Genomic DNA, 13,068 nt, shown 5'->3' with positions numbered 1-13,068 from the left:
GTTCGATTTGGAAATCTTACGAGTAACGCAGCGGAAATAAAGCTAAAGCAAACACACAAGAACACGGTCGTTTACTTGGTTCGGAGCTTGTGGCGACTCCTACTCCAAGGCTCGCTGTCTTTGATCACTTTTGGTGGGCAACAACTATAAGCTCGAAAAGATTGTTACAAGATTATTACAATTAGAACTATGAAAGAAAATAATACCGACAGTAAGAATATCAAAATCTGGAGTTTCGGGTCGTCGGTATATCATCACAGCACTTCGGGATGACCTCGTTAGTAGTTAAACGCAGAAGGATCACTCGAGAATTGTTGTTCTAAGCCCCTACTCGAAGTCCCCTTTTAAACAGTGCTGGAGGCGCCTCAAAGCCTGTCCGAGGCGCCTCCAGGCCGTCGAGTCGCACGCGTGGATCAGCTCTGATCTGGTCGCACCTTATCCCACTGAAGGCGCCTCCAAGCTGCTCCAAGGAGCCTCCAACGCCTGGTCCAAGGCGCCTCCAGTGACCTCCGAGGCGCCTCCAGCATCACTGGACAACTGGCTTCGGCTAGCACCCGAGGCGCCTCCACGCCCCAAGGAGGCGCCTTAGACACTGTTCATCCCGAGGTCTAAGTTGCTCCTTTGTTCCTGCAAATTGTGTTAGTCCCAAACACAAACCCTACAAAACAAAGTTAGCACATAAATAATATAATAGATATACTCGATAGTCGTCGGATTGTCCGGGTCTGACTTCAGATTTCCAACCAGAAACCCTAGGTCGACCTGACGCCTATTGTTCCCTCTACGGGGAACACGTCCTCACCTACTCCACTCAGGAGATTTACCTGATGCCACTGCGATCCTCCAGATCGACTGGACTTTTGCTCAGCGTTCGAAGCTTTCGGACTTTCTACTAGACTTCCGCTTCCCGGCTGGTCCAGTCTTTCATCTCGTTCACGACACCAGGACTTTCCACCTAGGAGTTACCCCCTAGGACTTTTGCCTGAAGCTCTCGACCCACCAAGACTTTCCACATAGGGTTACCACCCCCTAGGATTTTCCACATGCCTAACCGCAGCTAGGACTTTCCTGAAACACCCAATTAAGTACGTTAGCTCACAAAACAACTTAACTTTGGATTCCTTTGCCATTATCAAAACAACGGTCGATCGTCGGATGCTTCCTGCACCAACACAATGTCACTTGATCAATTAATGTATAAGCTTCTTCTATACTCTTGTCCATAAATGAATCTCCAGCTGATGATTCTAACAAACACTTATCTGAAAAAGAAATTCCCCTATAGAATATGTGTAGAATCAACCATTTCTCCAAGGCATGGTGAGGGCACTACCTTTGTGGACCCTTGAATCTGTCCCATGCTTCAAATAAAGATTCTCCATTTGCTTGAACAAAATCTGTGATGCAACTCCTCATGTAGATTGTTCTGCTTGGAGGGAAAAAATGATTCAGAAATTGCTACTCCAATTGTTCCCAACTTGTGATACTTTGAGGATGAAGAGAATATAACCAGTCCTTGCTTTATCCTTGATACTAAAAGGAAATGCCATCAACCGAACTGCATCTGCTGATACTCCTTCACAATTCACCAAATTGCAAAGCTCTAGAAATGTCTCAAGATGCAGATAAGGACTTTCTGATACTTCTCCTCTGAATTTGTGACCTTGTATCATGGAACTTATCTCTAGGTCTAGTTAGAAATTTTCTGCTTCAATAAGAGGTTGCATAATGGGAGACATAAATCTTGCAGAAATTGGTGCCGAGAAATCTCTTAAGGCCCTGCTTCACATGTTAGTGCTCATCGAAATAAAGTGAGTAAAAATAAAAATGAAGAATTAAAGATAGGAAATGAAATGTTATATGAAAAACAAGAAACAAAATGCAGAATTTGAATTGCTAAAAAAAATGCAGATTTTTTTTTCTTTTTTTTTTTTGATTATGTATATGGAAAACAAATTGCAATTTAAAATGGAAAAACAAAAACTATTCACAAGTCTAGGTTAACTAAATTGCTAATCTACTAACGTTAATGCGAACAGTCCCCGGCAATGGTGCCAAAAATTGTTACGCAACCGCAAGTGTGTGGTTTCATCGTCAGTAATAAAAATATCGAATCCATAGGGACTATTGATTAAGCACTAGAGATGCTGCAAGGTAAGTTATCTAGATGGTTGAAAGCTGGCTTTGGCGTTTGCAAACTAATGAGGGTGATTGAAAAGGGAAAGAGAAGGATGAGAGAAAGAGAAAGAACTGATCTTGGATTGAATGAGCTTCGGGAGTTGTATTCTAGGATTTCAGTTTCATTGTAATACTAGGAGATAGTACATAGATTGCTTAGTTTCCATCCTCTATGTCAATGTTCTTGTAGGAAGTTAGATTGGCCAGTATCCCTAAGTATCATGTAGAGACGTTCCCTGTGAAATCCTGTAACGGTTAACCCCCCTGTCACGAGGGCGCCTCGGTAGATCACTGGGATACATATCTAGTAAAGAACAATAAGGATAAGGGTAGAGATTCGGTACGGTTACCTACTTCCTTATAGAGGAATTGCCTCCCCTTTCAAGAGAATGTCCTAGACGTCCGTGAACGGGTTACCCTTGTCACTAGGGCCCCTCGGGTATACGATCTAGAGCACTCTCTTTACGAGAGCAGCAGTTCCTAAGGGATTGTCTCTCCTTTTGAGGGAACGTCTTAGACGTCCGGAAAGGGTTACCCCTGTCACTAGGGTACCTTTGTCAATATGCTCTATGGTATCCCCTTTACGGGATCAACAATCGTCCACATCAATCAATCAAAGAATAGAAATATAAACAACTCATACAAGCATGAACAAGAATTGACAAGTCATCGTATAGAAACAAAGTGAATCTACATAGTTCTACATCTCCATCGCATTACAAATACTCCCTAATCCTAGAAGAGGTCGTCTACTCCATGTGGGGGAAGAACAACCACAAAATATAAAGAAGAAGATACTTACAACCCTTGATATGAGAAGGAAGGGAAGAAGTGATGCTTGCCGAGGTTTCCGATGTCTTGGAGATGCCCCCTTGCTCTGGAGATGGACGGAATGTCAAGGGACGACAGTGGATGAAGCTCTAGGGTTTCCCCGAAAGGAGAAAACCCTTTCCCAAGGAGAGGGACGAAGTCCCCGAATCAAAGATACCCTTCCGAATAGGTTTCTTGACCATTTTATAAGCTAGGGTATGGGCGCCGCACGACCTGTGGCACGGTGGTGCAAGGATGGCACGACCACGCCCATCCTCTCCTCTAGCGAAGCTGAACGGCCGTGCCGATTGCCACGACCGTGTGGTCTCTGGCTTCTACTCCCTGAGGCACGACCGTGCAAGGTTGCACGCACGGGAATTCCTTTGTCTCAGCCTGGGGGTCGTACGACCGTGCAAGGGTGGACGGTCGTGCACTGCTCCGCCTCTGCCATGGCCGCACGGTCGGGCAAGGGTGCACAGTCATTCACTGCTCCCTTATGTCTGGTCACACGGCCGTGTGTTGCACGACCGTGTTCTTTGGCTTGTTTCGGTGCGTAGATAATTGCCATTTTTGCTTCAAAAGTCATCCCTGTTAATACAAAACCAAACAAAGAGCAGATATCCGAACAAAAGAATATATATAATGAATACAAGACGAAAAAGGCAATCATGCAATGAATATATATGAATAAAGTACGTGAATGTGCGCTAAAACATGCGTAAATGATCATAATATTTGCGCGCATCATGAGCATAAGGCACGATACATCTAATGCATCATATTGATGCTTCTTATAAGCATCCTTATCAGCTCTAGTGGCAGTAGTGGAGGGTGTTTCAGGAATGGGTTGCTCTAGGACGTACAGAACTATTCTCAAGTTTCTATACCAGTCTAGGAAGTTAGCTCCATTGAGCTTGTCCTTATCCAGGACAGATCATAGAGAGAGAGAGTACTTGACATATTTGACGACATGGTGATCTACAACAATAAAATGTAGAAATAAGTATCATATTTTTTTATCATTTAACTGGGCCTTTAATTAAATGATTCTCCCACTAAATTGTAAAGCTTTGGTAGAAGCAAGTCATGCATGTGGTTTTACCCACACTACTAGCTCCAAATCCAATCGCGATAACATTTATGTGGGACAAGATCCGTATTATACCGCATCTTGAGCTAGCTTTGGCTAATCGTCCAAAACTTAGTATAATTTAGGTAGGCAAATTTACCAATTACATCATATGTAACTTTTGTATCATTGTGTGAACAAGACTATTTGTTCATTTGCCTATCTTATGAAATTTACATTATAACTCATCTTGAGTTAGCTTTGGCTAATCACCCAAGACTAGTATAATTTGAATTTCATCGTATGGGATATGCCTCTAAGTTCTCAACTTAGTTAAGTCACACCCAAAGTTTTAGTAGTCGGACATCACAATTGTCCCATCGCACTCTAGCAAGATAAATCGAGTCACTTTGCTTTGGAAAAACCTGACTACAATTGATCGAGCAAGATGTGAGTACCAAACTTTGGTAGGCATATTTAAAAGACCTAATCATGATTAAACTACACATGCATTGTTGGGTTTTTCGGGCCGCGAAAATCGCTTTTTCGCGTCGCGGAAACCCCGAAACCCCCTAGCCATTGGATCCGTGCGAAGAAAATTTTTGGAAAATACGAATACGAGTTTCAAACGATGATCTACAGTAGATCTACTAAGGAAAAACATTTTATACCTTCGATGCGTGCCCTCGCAAATCCCGCTCGTCCAACGGTACGCCGGATCTCGAAGTTGTCAACGTAGACAACTCTCTAGTGATATCCACACGAACAAGAAGTGTTCTCTAACACTCAAGGATGGAGAAGAAGAGCACCACAAGTGTGCTAGCACTTTCTAGGGCTCTCGGATGGGATTGGAAAGAAAAATAGAGAAGATGAAATACAAGAACACTCTTCTTCTTCTTCTATGTGACAATCACTCTATTTTCTTTCACGAAACTCAAAACCTCTCACCTTGTTTCTTCCTTGAAACTCACGGCCAAGAAAGAGGAGAGGGAGAGGAGAATAGCTAGAGGAAGGAGATGAAATGAATGAGACTCATGAATGAAAATTCATTCCCCTTCATTCACTTGTGTGGCCGGCCACATGAGTAACTCCCACTCATTTAATGTGGCCGGCCACATTAATGGGAATGGAGGCTTGTAATCTCCATGATGTAGCATACCATGATGATGTGGAGCATCATCATTGGTCCACATCTTGCCATCTCACTAATGATGTGGCAATTAGTCAAGTCAAACTTGACTCTTCCTCTTCCTCTCAAGTCAAGTCAAACTTGACCAAATCTCTTCCATGGTTGATCTAATCTAACCATTTAATTCAAGCCAACTTAATATAATGAATCTAATTCATTAAATAAGTTGATTTAATGAGTCATAATTTAAATTAGACTCATTGAATATATGAATCTGTTGGTTGCTACTCGGAAAACCTAATGGTTCCACTGTACAAAAATTTTTTACAAAGGTCTGAACCTTTTCCTAGCTACCATGTGTTCTTTTAAATTAAACTTGGATCGCCTGCGGAACTTAACACATTTGATCCAAAGTTTAATCTATTTGTTCTTTTAGGTTTAGACTCGGATCTCCTACGGAACTTAACACGTTCGATCCAAATCACCTAGGTTATTAATTTCATTAAATATTGGTTTCCAAAATTGGCTCCCAGTACTGACGTGGCGAGGCACATGGCCTTCTTGGATATGGGAACAACCACCACCGACTAGACAAAGCCTTTTAAGGAAAGTTAATATTTAATTTCCTTAAATAACTTTAGGTCAACCGAAAAGAACAATCAAATCACAAGGAAAAGAAAAAACAAAAGAACACAACATCGAAAACAAATTCAAAATACTAGAATCGTATGCCTCTTGTATTTGGTGTTATTTCCAAAAATAACTAGTATGATGCGGAAAGGAAAAATACTAGTTATACCTTTTAGAAAAACCTCTTGATCTTCTACCGTATTCCTCTTCTAACCTCGGACATTGTGTGGGCAACGATCTTCCGAGATGAGAAACCACCAAAGCACCTTCTTCTCCTTTCTTCAAGTTTCGGCCAAGCACAAAGCTTCCAAAAGATGAAGATCTTTTTCCACCAACCAAGCTCCAAGGGATGCAAGAAACAAGACTCCTTTCTCTCCTTTTCTCCAAGCTAGATCCGGCCACTTCTATGCCTCCAAGAGATGATGAAGTCTCGGCCACAAGAAGGAGAAGAGAGAAGGAGAAGGGGAACCTCTAGGGGCCGGCCACACCAAGGAAGAAAAGAGAGGAAGAAAAAGAATAGAGTTCTTCACCATGAAGCATCCTCTACCCCCTCTTTTATAATTCTTGGTCTTGGCAAATAAGGAAATTTAAATAAAAACTTCCTTAATTCTTTTGCCATGAAAAGGAAAATTTATTTAATTAAAAATAATTTTCTCTTCTCCAATTTATTTGGCCGGCCACCTCTTTCCCCAAAACAAGGAGAGTTTTAATTAAAACAAAAATTAAAACTTCCTAATTTGTTTCTAGAAATTTATAAAAATTTCTCCAATAATTTTAATCCCTTCATGATTGGTTAATAAAAAGAAATTTTATAAATTAAATCTTTCTTTTAAACATGTGGATAATTTTCAAAAAGAAAAGTTATCTCTAAAAATTAAAATCTCCTTTCAATCTATAAATAAGGAAAGATATTAAATCTTTTCTTAATCTTTTGTAGAAACTAATAAAAGATCATTTTTAATTTTTAAACTTTCTTTTAAATCATGAACATAATTAAAAGGAAAGTTTTTACCAAAATTAAAATCAACCTTTTAATCTACAAATAAGGAAAGAGATTTTAACTCTTCTCTTAATCTTTTGTAGAATCTTTATAAAAGGAAAGATTTAAATTTTTAAACTCTCTTTTAAATCATGTTATCCACATAAGAAAAATTTTAAAAAATCCTTTTATTTTAATTTGGGCCGGCCACACCAAGCTTGAACCCAAGCTAGGGTCGGCCACCTTGAAGCACCCATGAACCAAACTTTGGCCGACCCTAGCTTGGTCTCCAAGCTAGCTTGGCCGGCCCCTATGGGATGGGTAAGAAGGTGGGTATAGGTGGGTATAGTACTCTATAATTAAGAGGCTACGATAGGGACCGAGAGGAGGAATTGGTTTTGGTCTCCCGATAAAATTAAGCATCCCGTGTTCGCCCCGAACACACAACTTAATTTTATCAATAATAATTCATTCCACTAGAGAACTATTATTGAACTACCGCACCAATCCCAAATTACATTTTGGGCTCCTTCTTATTATGAGTGTATTAGTCTCCCTGTGTTTAAGATGTCGAATGTACACTAATTAAGTGAGTTACTGACAACTCATTTAATTAATATCTTAGTCCAAGAGTAGTACCACTCAACTTCATCGTCATGTCGGACTAAGTCCACCTGCAGGGTTTAACATGACAATCCTTATGAGCTCCTCTTGGGGACATTCTCAACCTAGATCACTAGGACACCGTTTCCTTCTATAATCAACAACACACACTATAAGTGATATCATTTCCCAACTTATCGGGCTTATTGATTTATCGAACTAAATCTCACCGATTGATAAATTAAAGATATAAATATCAAATATATGTGCTTGTTATTATATTAGGATTAAGAGCACACACTTCCATAATAACTGAGGTCTTTGTTCCTTTATAAAGTCAGTATAAAAGAAACGACCTCTAATGGTCCTACTCAATACACTCTAAGTGTACTAGTGTAATTATATAGTTATGATAAACTAATACCTAATTACACTACGACCTTCCAATGGTTTATTCCTTTCCATCATGGTCATGAGCTACTGTTTATAATGTATAAGGTACTGATAACATGATCCTCTGTGTGTGACACCACACACCATGTTATCTACAATATAAATTAATTGAACAACTACATTTATCATAAATGTAGACATTTGACCAATGTGATTCTTATTTCTAGATAAATGTTTATACCAAAAGCTAGACTTTTAGTATATATCCTACCAGAATAACCTTAAGTCCAACTCAATTATCCCAATTTGGATTACTCTTAATCCAATTTGATTCATCAAATGAATCTAATCTTATTGGTTCATCCTATGAACCTAATCTCCATCCACTTATTCTTTGTGTGTGACCCAATAGGTTCTTGTAACGTTGACAATGTTTCTAAACGCCTTTAGAAACATAAGCAATGAGCGGCATTTAGCAATACATCATTGCAACCCAAGTTACAAGAAATGTTGAGATCCAACATCACCTTGTGACTACTAATTGTGACTCCTCACAATATATGACATTGCCCTTCTATCCTAGACATCTAGATTGATCAATGTGAGGCATAGACCGTGTCATCCTCTAATCAATCTAAATCTTGAACTCCAAGTAGACTCACTCGATCAAATGAGCTCAACATCTCATGTTGACTCATTTGGGCATGGCCATGCACTTCGTGGTCTAAGTCTATCAAGAATACCGATGTCGCTCCCGTCATATGGGAGGGATAGATCCCATCTACATCACTCACATCCCTCTGCATAATTCGTTATATACCCAGTAATCGCCTTTATAGTCCACACAGTTACAGGTGACGTTTGACGAAACCAATGTACATAACTCCTTATGTAGGGAATCATAGTGACTTCAGGTCTAAGGACTAGTAGTCATACTAATAGCCACATGAGAAAGTATATGACACTCATATAACGATCCATGATACTTTCTCATGGCGGGTCATTCAGTATACATTCTCTAATGTATACCCATGTGTCAACTTGATATCTCTATATCCATGACTTGTGAGATCAAGTCATCGAGTTGACCTACATGCTAGTCTTATTGCATTAACATTGTCCCTGAATGTTAATACTCGACTAGGAATGATTAAGAGTAGTGTTCCCTATATCATCTCACTATCGGTTCAACTAACCGATTGATATAGGTGAGAACCGTCTACTCAAGGACGTTATTATACTTAGTTTATTTAGCACTAATACAAGTAAACATAATAACCAAAAACCAAATGCCTTTATTTATATAGAATATGATACAACAAGTCCAAAATACAATCATCAAATGATTGGCTCTAGGGCTCTAACTAACAATCTCCCACTAGCACTAGTGCCAATCAGTGTTGGCTCTAAGCCCCAATGACCTAGTGTGACCATCATGCTTCCTCTGTGCCAAAGCCTTGGTCAAGGGATCTACGATGTTAGCCTCTGTAGGTACTCTACAAATCATCACATCTCCTCTCTCGATGATCTCTCGAATGAGATGGAAGCGCCGTAGTATGTGTTTGGTCTGCTGGTGTGAGCGAGATTCCTTCGCCTGTGCTATAGCTCCATTGTTGTCACAATAGAGCTCAATGGGATCAGCAATGCTAGGAACCACCCCAAGTTCAGTGATGAACTTGCGGATCCAAACTGCCTCCTTTGCTGCCTCTGATGCAGCAATGTACTCGACTTCTGTTGTAGAATCAGCTACTGTATCCTGCTTCGAACTCTTCCAGCTGACAGCACCACCATTAATGCAAAATACGAACCCCGACTGCGATCTATAGTCATCCTGGTTGGTCTGGAAGCTAGCATCAGTGTAACCCTTTACAGCTAGCTCATCATCGCCTCCATATATCAAGAAATATTCTTTAGTCCTTCTTAAGTACTTAAGAATATTCTTGACCGCTATCCAGTGACTTTCATCTGGATCTGACTGGTATCTACTCGTCATGCTCAAAGCATACGAGACATCAGGTTGAGTACATACCATGGCGTACATGATCGATCCTATGGCTGAGGCATAAGGGATTTGATCCATGCGGTCTCTCTCCTCTCTAGAAGAGGGACCTTGAGTCTTCGAAAGACTCACGCCATGTGACATCGGCAGAAATCCCTTCTTGGAGTTCTGCATGGCAAACTGAAGGAGTACCTTGTCAATATATGTACTCTGACTTAGGCCAAGCAACCTATTAGATCTATCTCTATAGATCTGTATCCCTAGAATACGAGATGCCTCACCTAAGTCCTTCATTGAGAAGCAACTCCCTAGCCAGGTCTTGACAGACTGAAGCATAGGGATGTCCTTCCCAATGAGTAGTATGTCATTCACATACAATATGAGGAAGACAACTATATCCCCTACAACCTTCTTGTAGACACAAGGCTCATCTTCATTCTTGATGATACCAAACTGTTTGATTGAATCATCGAATCAAAGATTCCAGCTCCGAGAAGCTTGCTTTAGTCCATAAATGGACCTATGCAGCTTGCATACTTTGCTAGTATGCTGTGGATCTACAAAACCCTCAGGTTGTGTCATGTACACATCCTCAAGTAGGTTTCCATTCAGAAACGCGGTTTTGACATCCATCTGCCATATCTCATTGTCATGGTAGGCTGAAATAGCAAGCATGATCCGAATGGACTTAAACATCGCTACTGGAGAAAAGGTCTCATCATAGTCAATACCATGAATCTGCTTGAAACCTTTAGCTACAAGCGACCCTTATAGATAAGTCCATCCATGTCAGTCTTTCTCTTAAAGACCCACTTGCACCCAATGGGTTTTACCCCTTCAGGTGGATCAACCAAAGTCTATACTTGGTTGGTGTACATGGATTCCATCTCGGATCTCATGTCTTCTAGCCATTTCTCGGAATCTGGTCTCATCACAGCTTCCTGATAGGTGGTAGGCTCATCCTCTATGAGCATAACGTCATCATGGTCAGACAAGAGAAATGAGTATCTCTCAGGCTGACAACGTACCCTATCAAACCTGCAAAAAGGTATGTCTACTTGAACTGGTTGTTGTTCCTCAACTCTTTGTGGAACATCATTATCCACAACACTTTGTGGTTCCAGTTCAATTTCCATCGAGGCATCAGTGTTATTGTTCACATCTTGAACTTCTTTAAGATCGAACGCGCTCCCACTAGTCTTTCTAGAAACAAAGTCCCTTTCTAGAAAGAACCCAATCTTTGCCACAACTACCTTGTGCTGACTGGGAATATAGAAGTAATATCCCTTAGTTTCCTTGGGATATCCAATAAAGTAGCACTTGTCGGATTTGGGTCCTAACTTGTCTGAGATTTAACGTCTAACGTAAGCCTCACAATCCCAAATCCTCATGAAAGACACCTGGGCATCTCTCCCAGTCCATATCCAATATGGTGTCTTTATCACGGCCTTGGATGGAACTCGGTTGAGTATAAAAGTTGTCGTGTCTAGAGCATAACCCCAAAGGTGTGTCGGAAGATCTGTGTGACTCATCATAGATCGCACCATATCTAATAGGGTACGATTCCTCCTTTCGGATACACCATTCCACTGTGGTGTTCCTGGAGGAGTGAGTTGGGATTGAATCCCACACTCAGCTAGGTAGTCACAGAACTCATGGCTAATGTATTCTCCACCTCGATCGAATCGAAGTATCTTAATACTCTTGCCAAGCTGGTTCTGTACTTCATTCTTGAATTCTTTGAACTTTTCAAAGGATTCAGACTTATGTGTCATCAAGTACACATAACCATATCTACTGAAGTCATCAGTAAATGTGATGAAGTACCTATAACCGCCTCTAGCAACGACATTGAAAGGGCCACATACATCACTATGTATGAGTCCTAACAAATCAGTCGCTCTTTTGCTGTGCCCACTAAAGGGAGTCTTGGTCATCTTGCCTAGTAGGCATGACTCGCACGTCTCATAAGATTCAAAATCAAATGAGTCCAGCAAACCATCCTTATGAAGCTGGGATAAGCGCTTGTCATTTATATGACCTAAGCGACAGTGCCAGAGATAGGTTTGGTTCATGTCACTTGACTTGAACCTCTTGGTACTAATGTTATAGATAGGACTCTCAAGGTCTAGAATATAGAGTCCGTTTATCAGAGGTGCACTACAATAGAACATTACGTTTAAATAGACGGAACAACATTTGTTCTTTATTATAAACGAAAAACCTTTCTTGTCCAAACAAGAAACAGATATAATGTTCTTAGTTAAAGCAGGTACATAACAATAATCATCTAATTCTAGTACAAGCCCAGAGGGCAGAGATAGATGGTAAGTTCCTACAGCAATAGCAGCAACCCGTGCTCTATTGCCTACTCGTAGGTCTATCTCACCCTTTGTCAATGCCCTGCTATTTCTCAGCGCTTAGACATTACTACAAATGTGCGAAGCACATCCGGTATCTAATACCCACGATGAAGAAATAGAGAGGTTGACTTCTATAACATGTATACCTGAAGTAGAAATCTTATTTCTCTTCTTCTTAAGATCTTCCAGGTATTCTTTGGAGTTCCTCTTCCAGTGCCTTGCTTGTCCTTGATATAGGTGACAAAGATGTTCAACCATATCGTAAGCGCCCATCAACTCATGTTGCTTCTGAAGCTCAGAGTTCATGGTTGCGAGCATAAGACACGACACATCTAATGCGTCATCTTGATGCTTCTTGTAAGCATCTCGGTCTGCTCGTATGGCAGTGGCAGGAGGAGCCTCCAGAATGGGCTGCTCCAGAATGTACAGTTTACGTTCTTGGGTGAGAACTATTCTCATGTTCCTGTACCAGTCCAGGAAATTTGCTCCGTTGAGCTTGTCCTTCTTAAGGACAGATCGCAGAGAGAAGGTGTTCGTATTCGACGTCATGGTAATCTACAACAGAAATAAATGCATAAATAAATATCATATTCTTAATCATTTAATTAGGTCTTTAACTAAATGATGCTCCCACTGAATTTTATAATTCATGTGGGACAAGATCCATATCATACTAACCCTTGAGTTAGCTTTGGCTAATACGCCCAAGACTTAGTATGATCGGTAGGTAACGATTACCAATTACATCTCTATGCAACTCTTGTTTATAGGAAAAAATCCGCATTTATATTAAAACTCGAGTTAGCTTTGGCTAATACGCCCAAGAGTTAATATAAACGTGATTTTGACCTACCTTTCCTACCGTTGGAAGAATGCCTATAGTTGTACTCGATCCAACCGAGTAAACTAGGAATA

General features: G+C 40.5%; 1 non-coding gene across 1 annotated transcript; it reads left to right on the top strand.

The window, feature by feature from the left end:
* The first annotated feature begins 1,312 nt into the window (after positions 1–1,312).
* On the top strand, positions 1,313–1,418 carry LOC122030623. Its single transcript, XR_006125499.1, has one exon. It is a non-coding gene; the product is annotated as a small nucleolar RNA R71 (small nucleolar RNA).
* Positions 1,419–13,068: the final 11,650 nt, after the last annotated feature.

The sequence above is a fragment of the Zingiber officinale genome, chromosome 10B (assembly GCF_018446385.1).
Source record: "Zingiber officinale cultivar Zhangliang chromosome 10B, Zo_v1.1, whole genome shotgun sequence".
In the NCBI taxonomy this organism is placed as follows: Eukaryota; Viridiplantae; Streptophyta; class Magnoliopsida; order Zingiberales; family Zingiberaceae; genus Zingiber; species Zingiber officinale.
Note: the sequence above shows the minus strand (reverse complement) of the source record. Positions and strands in the feature narration are given on the sequence as shown.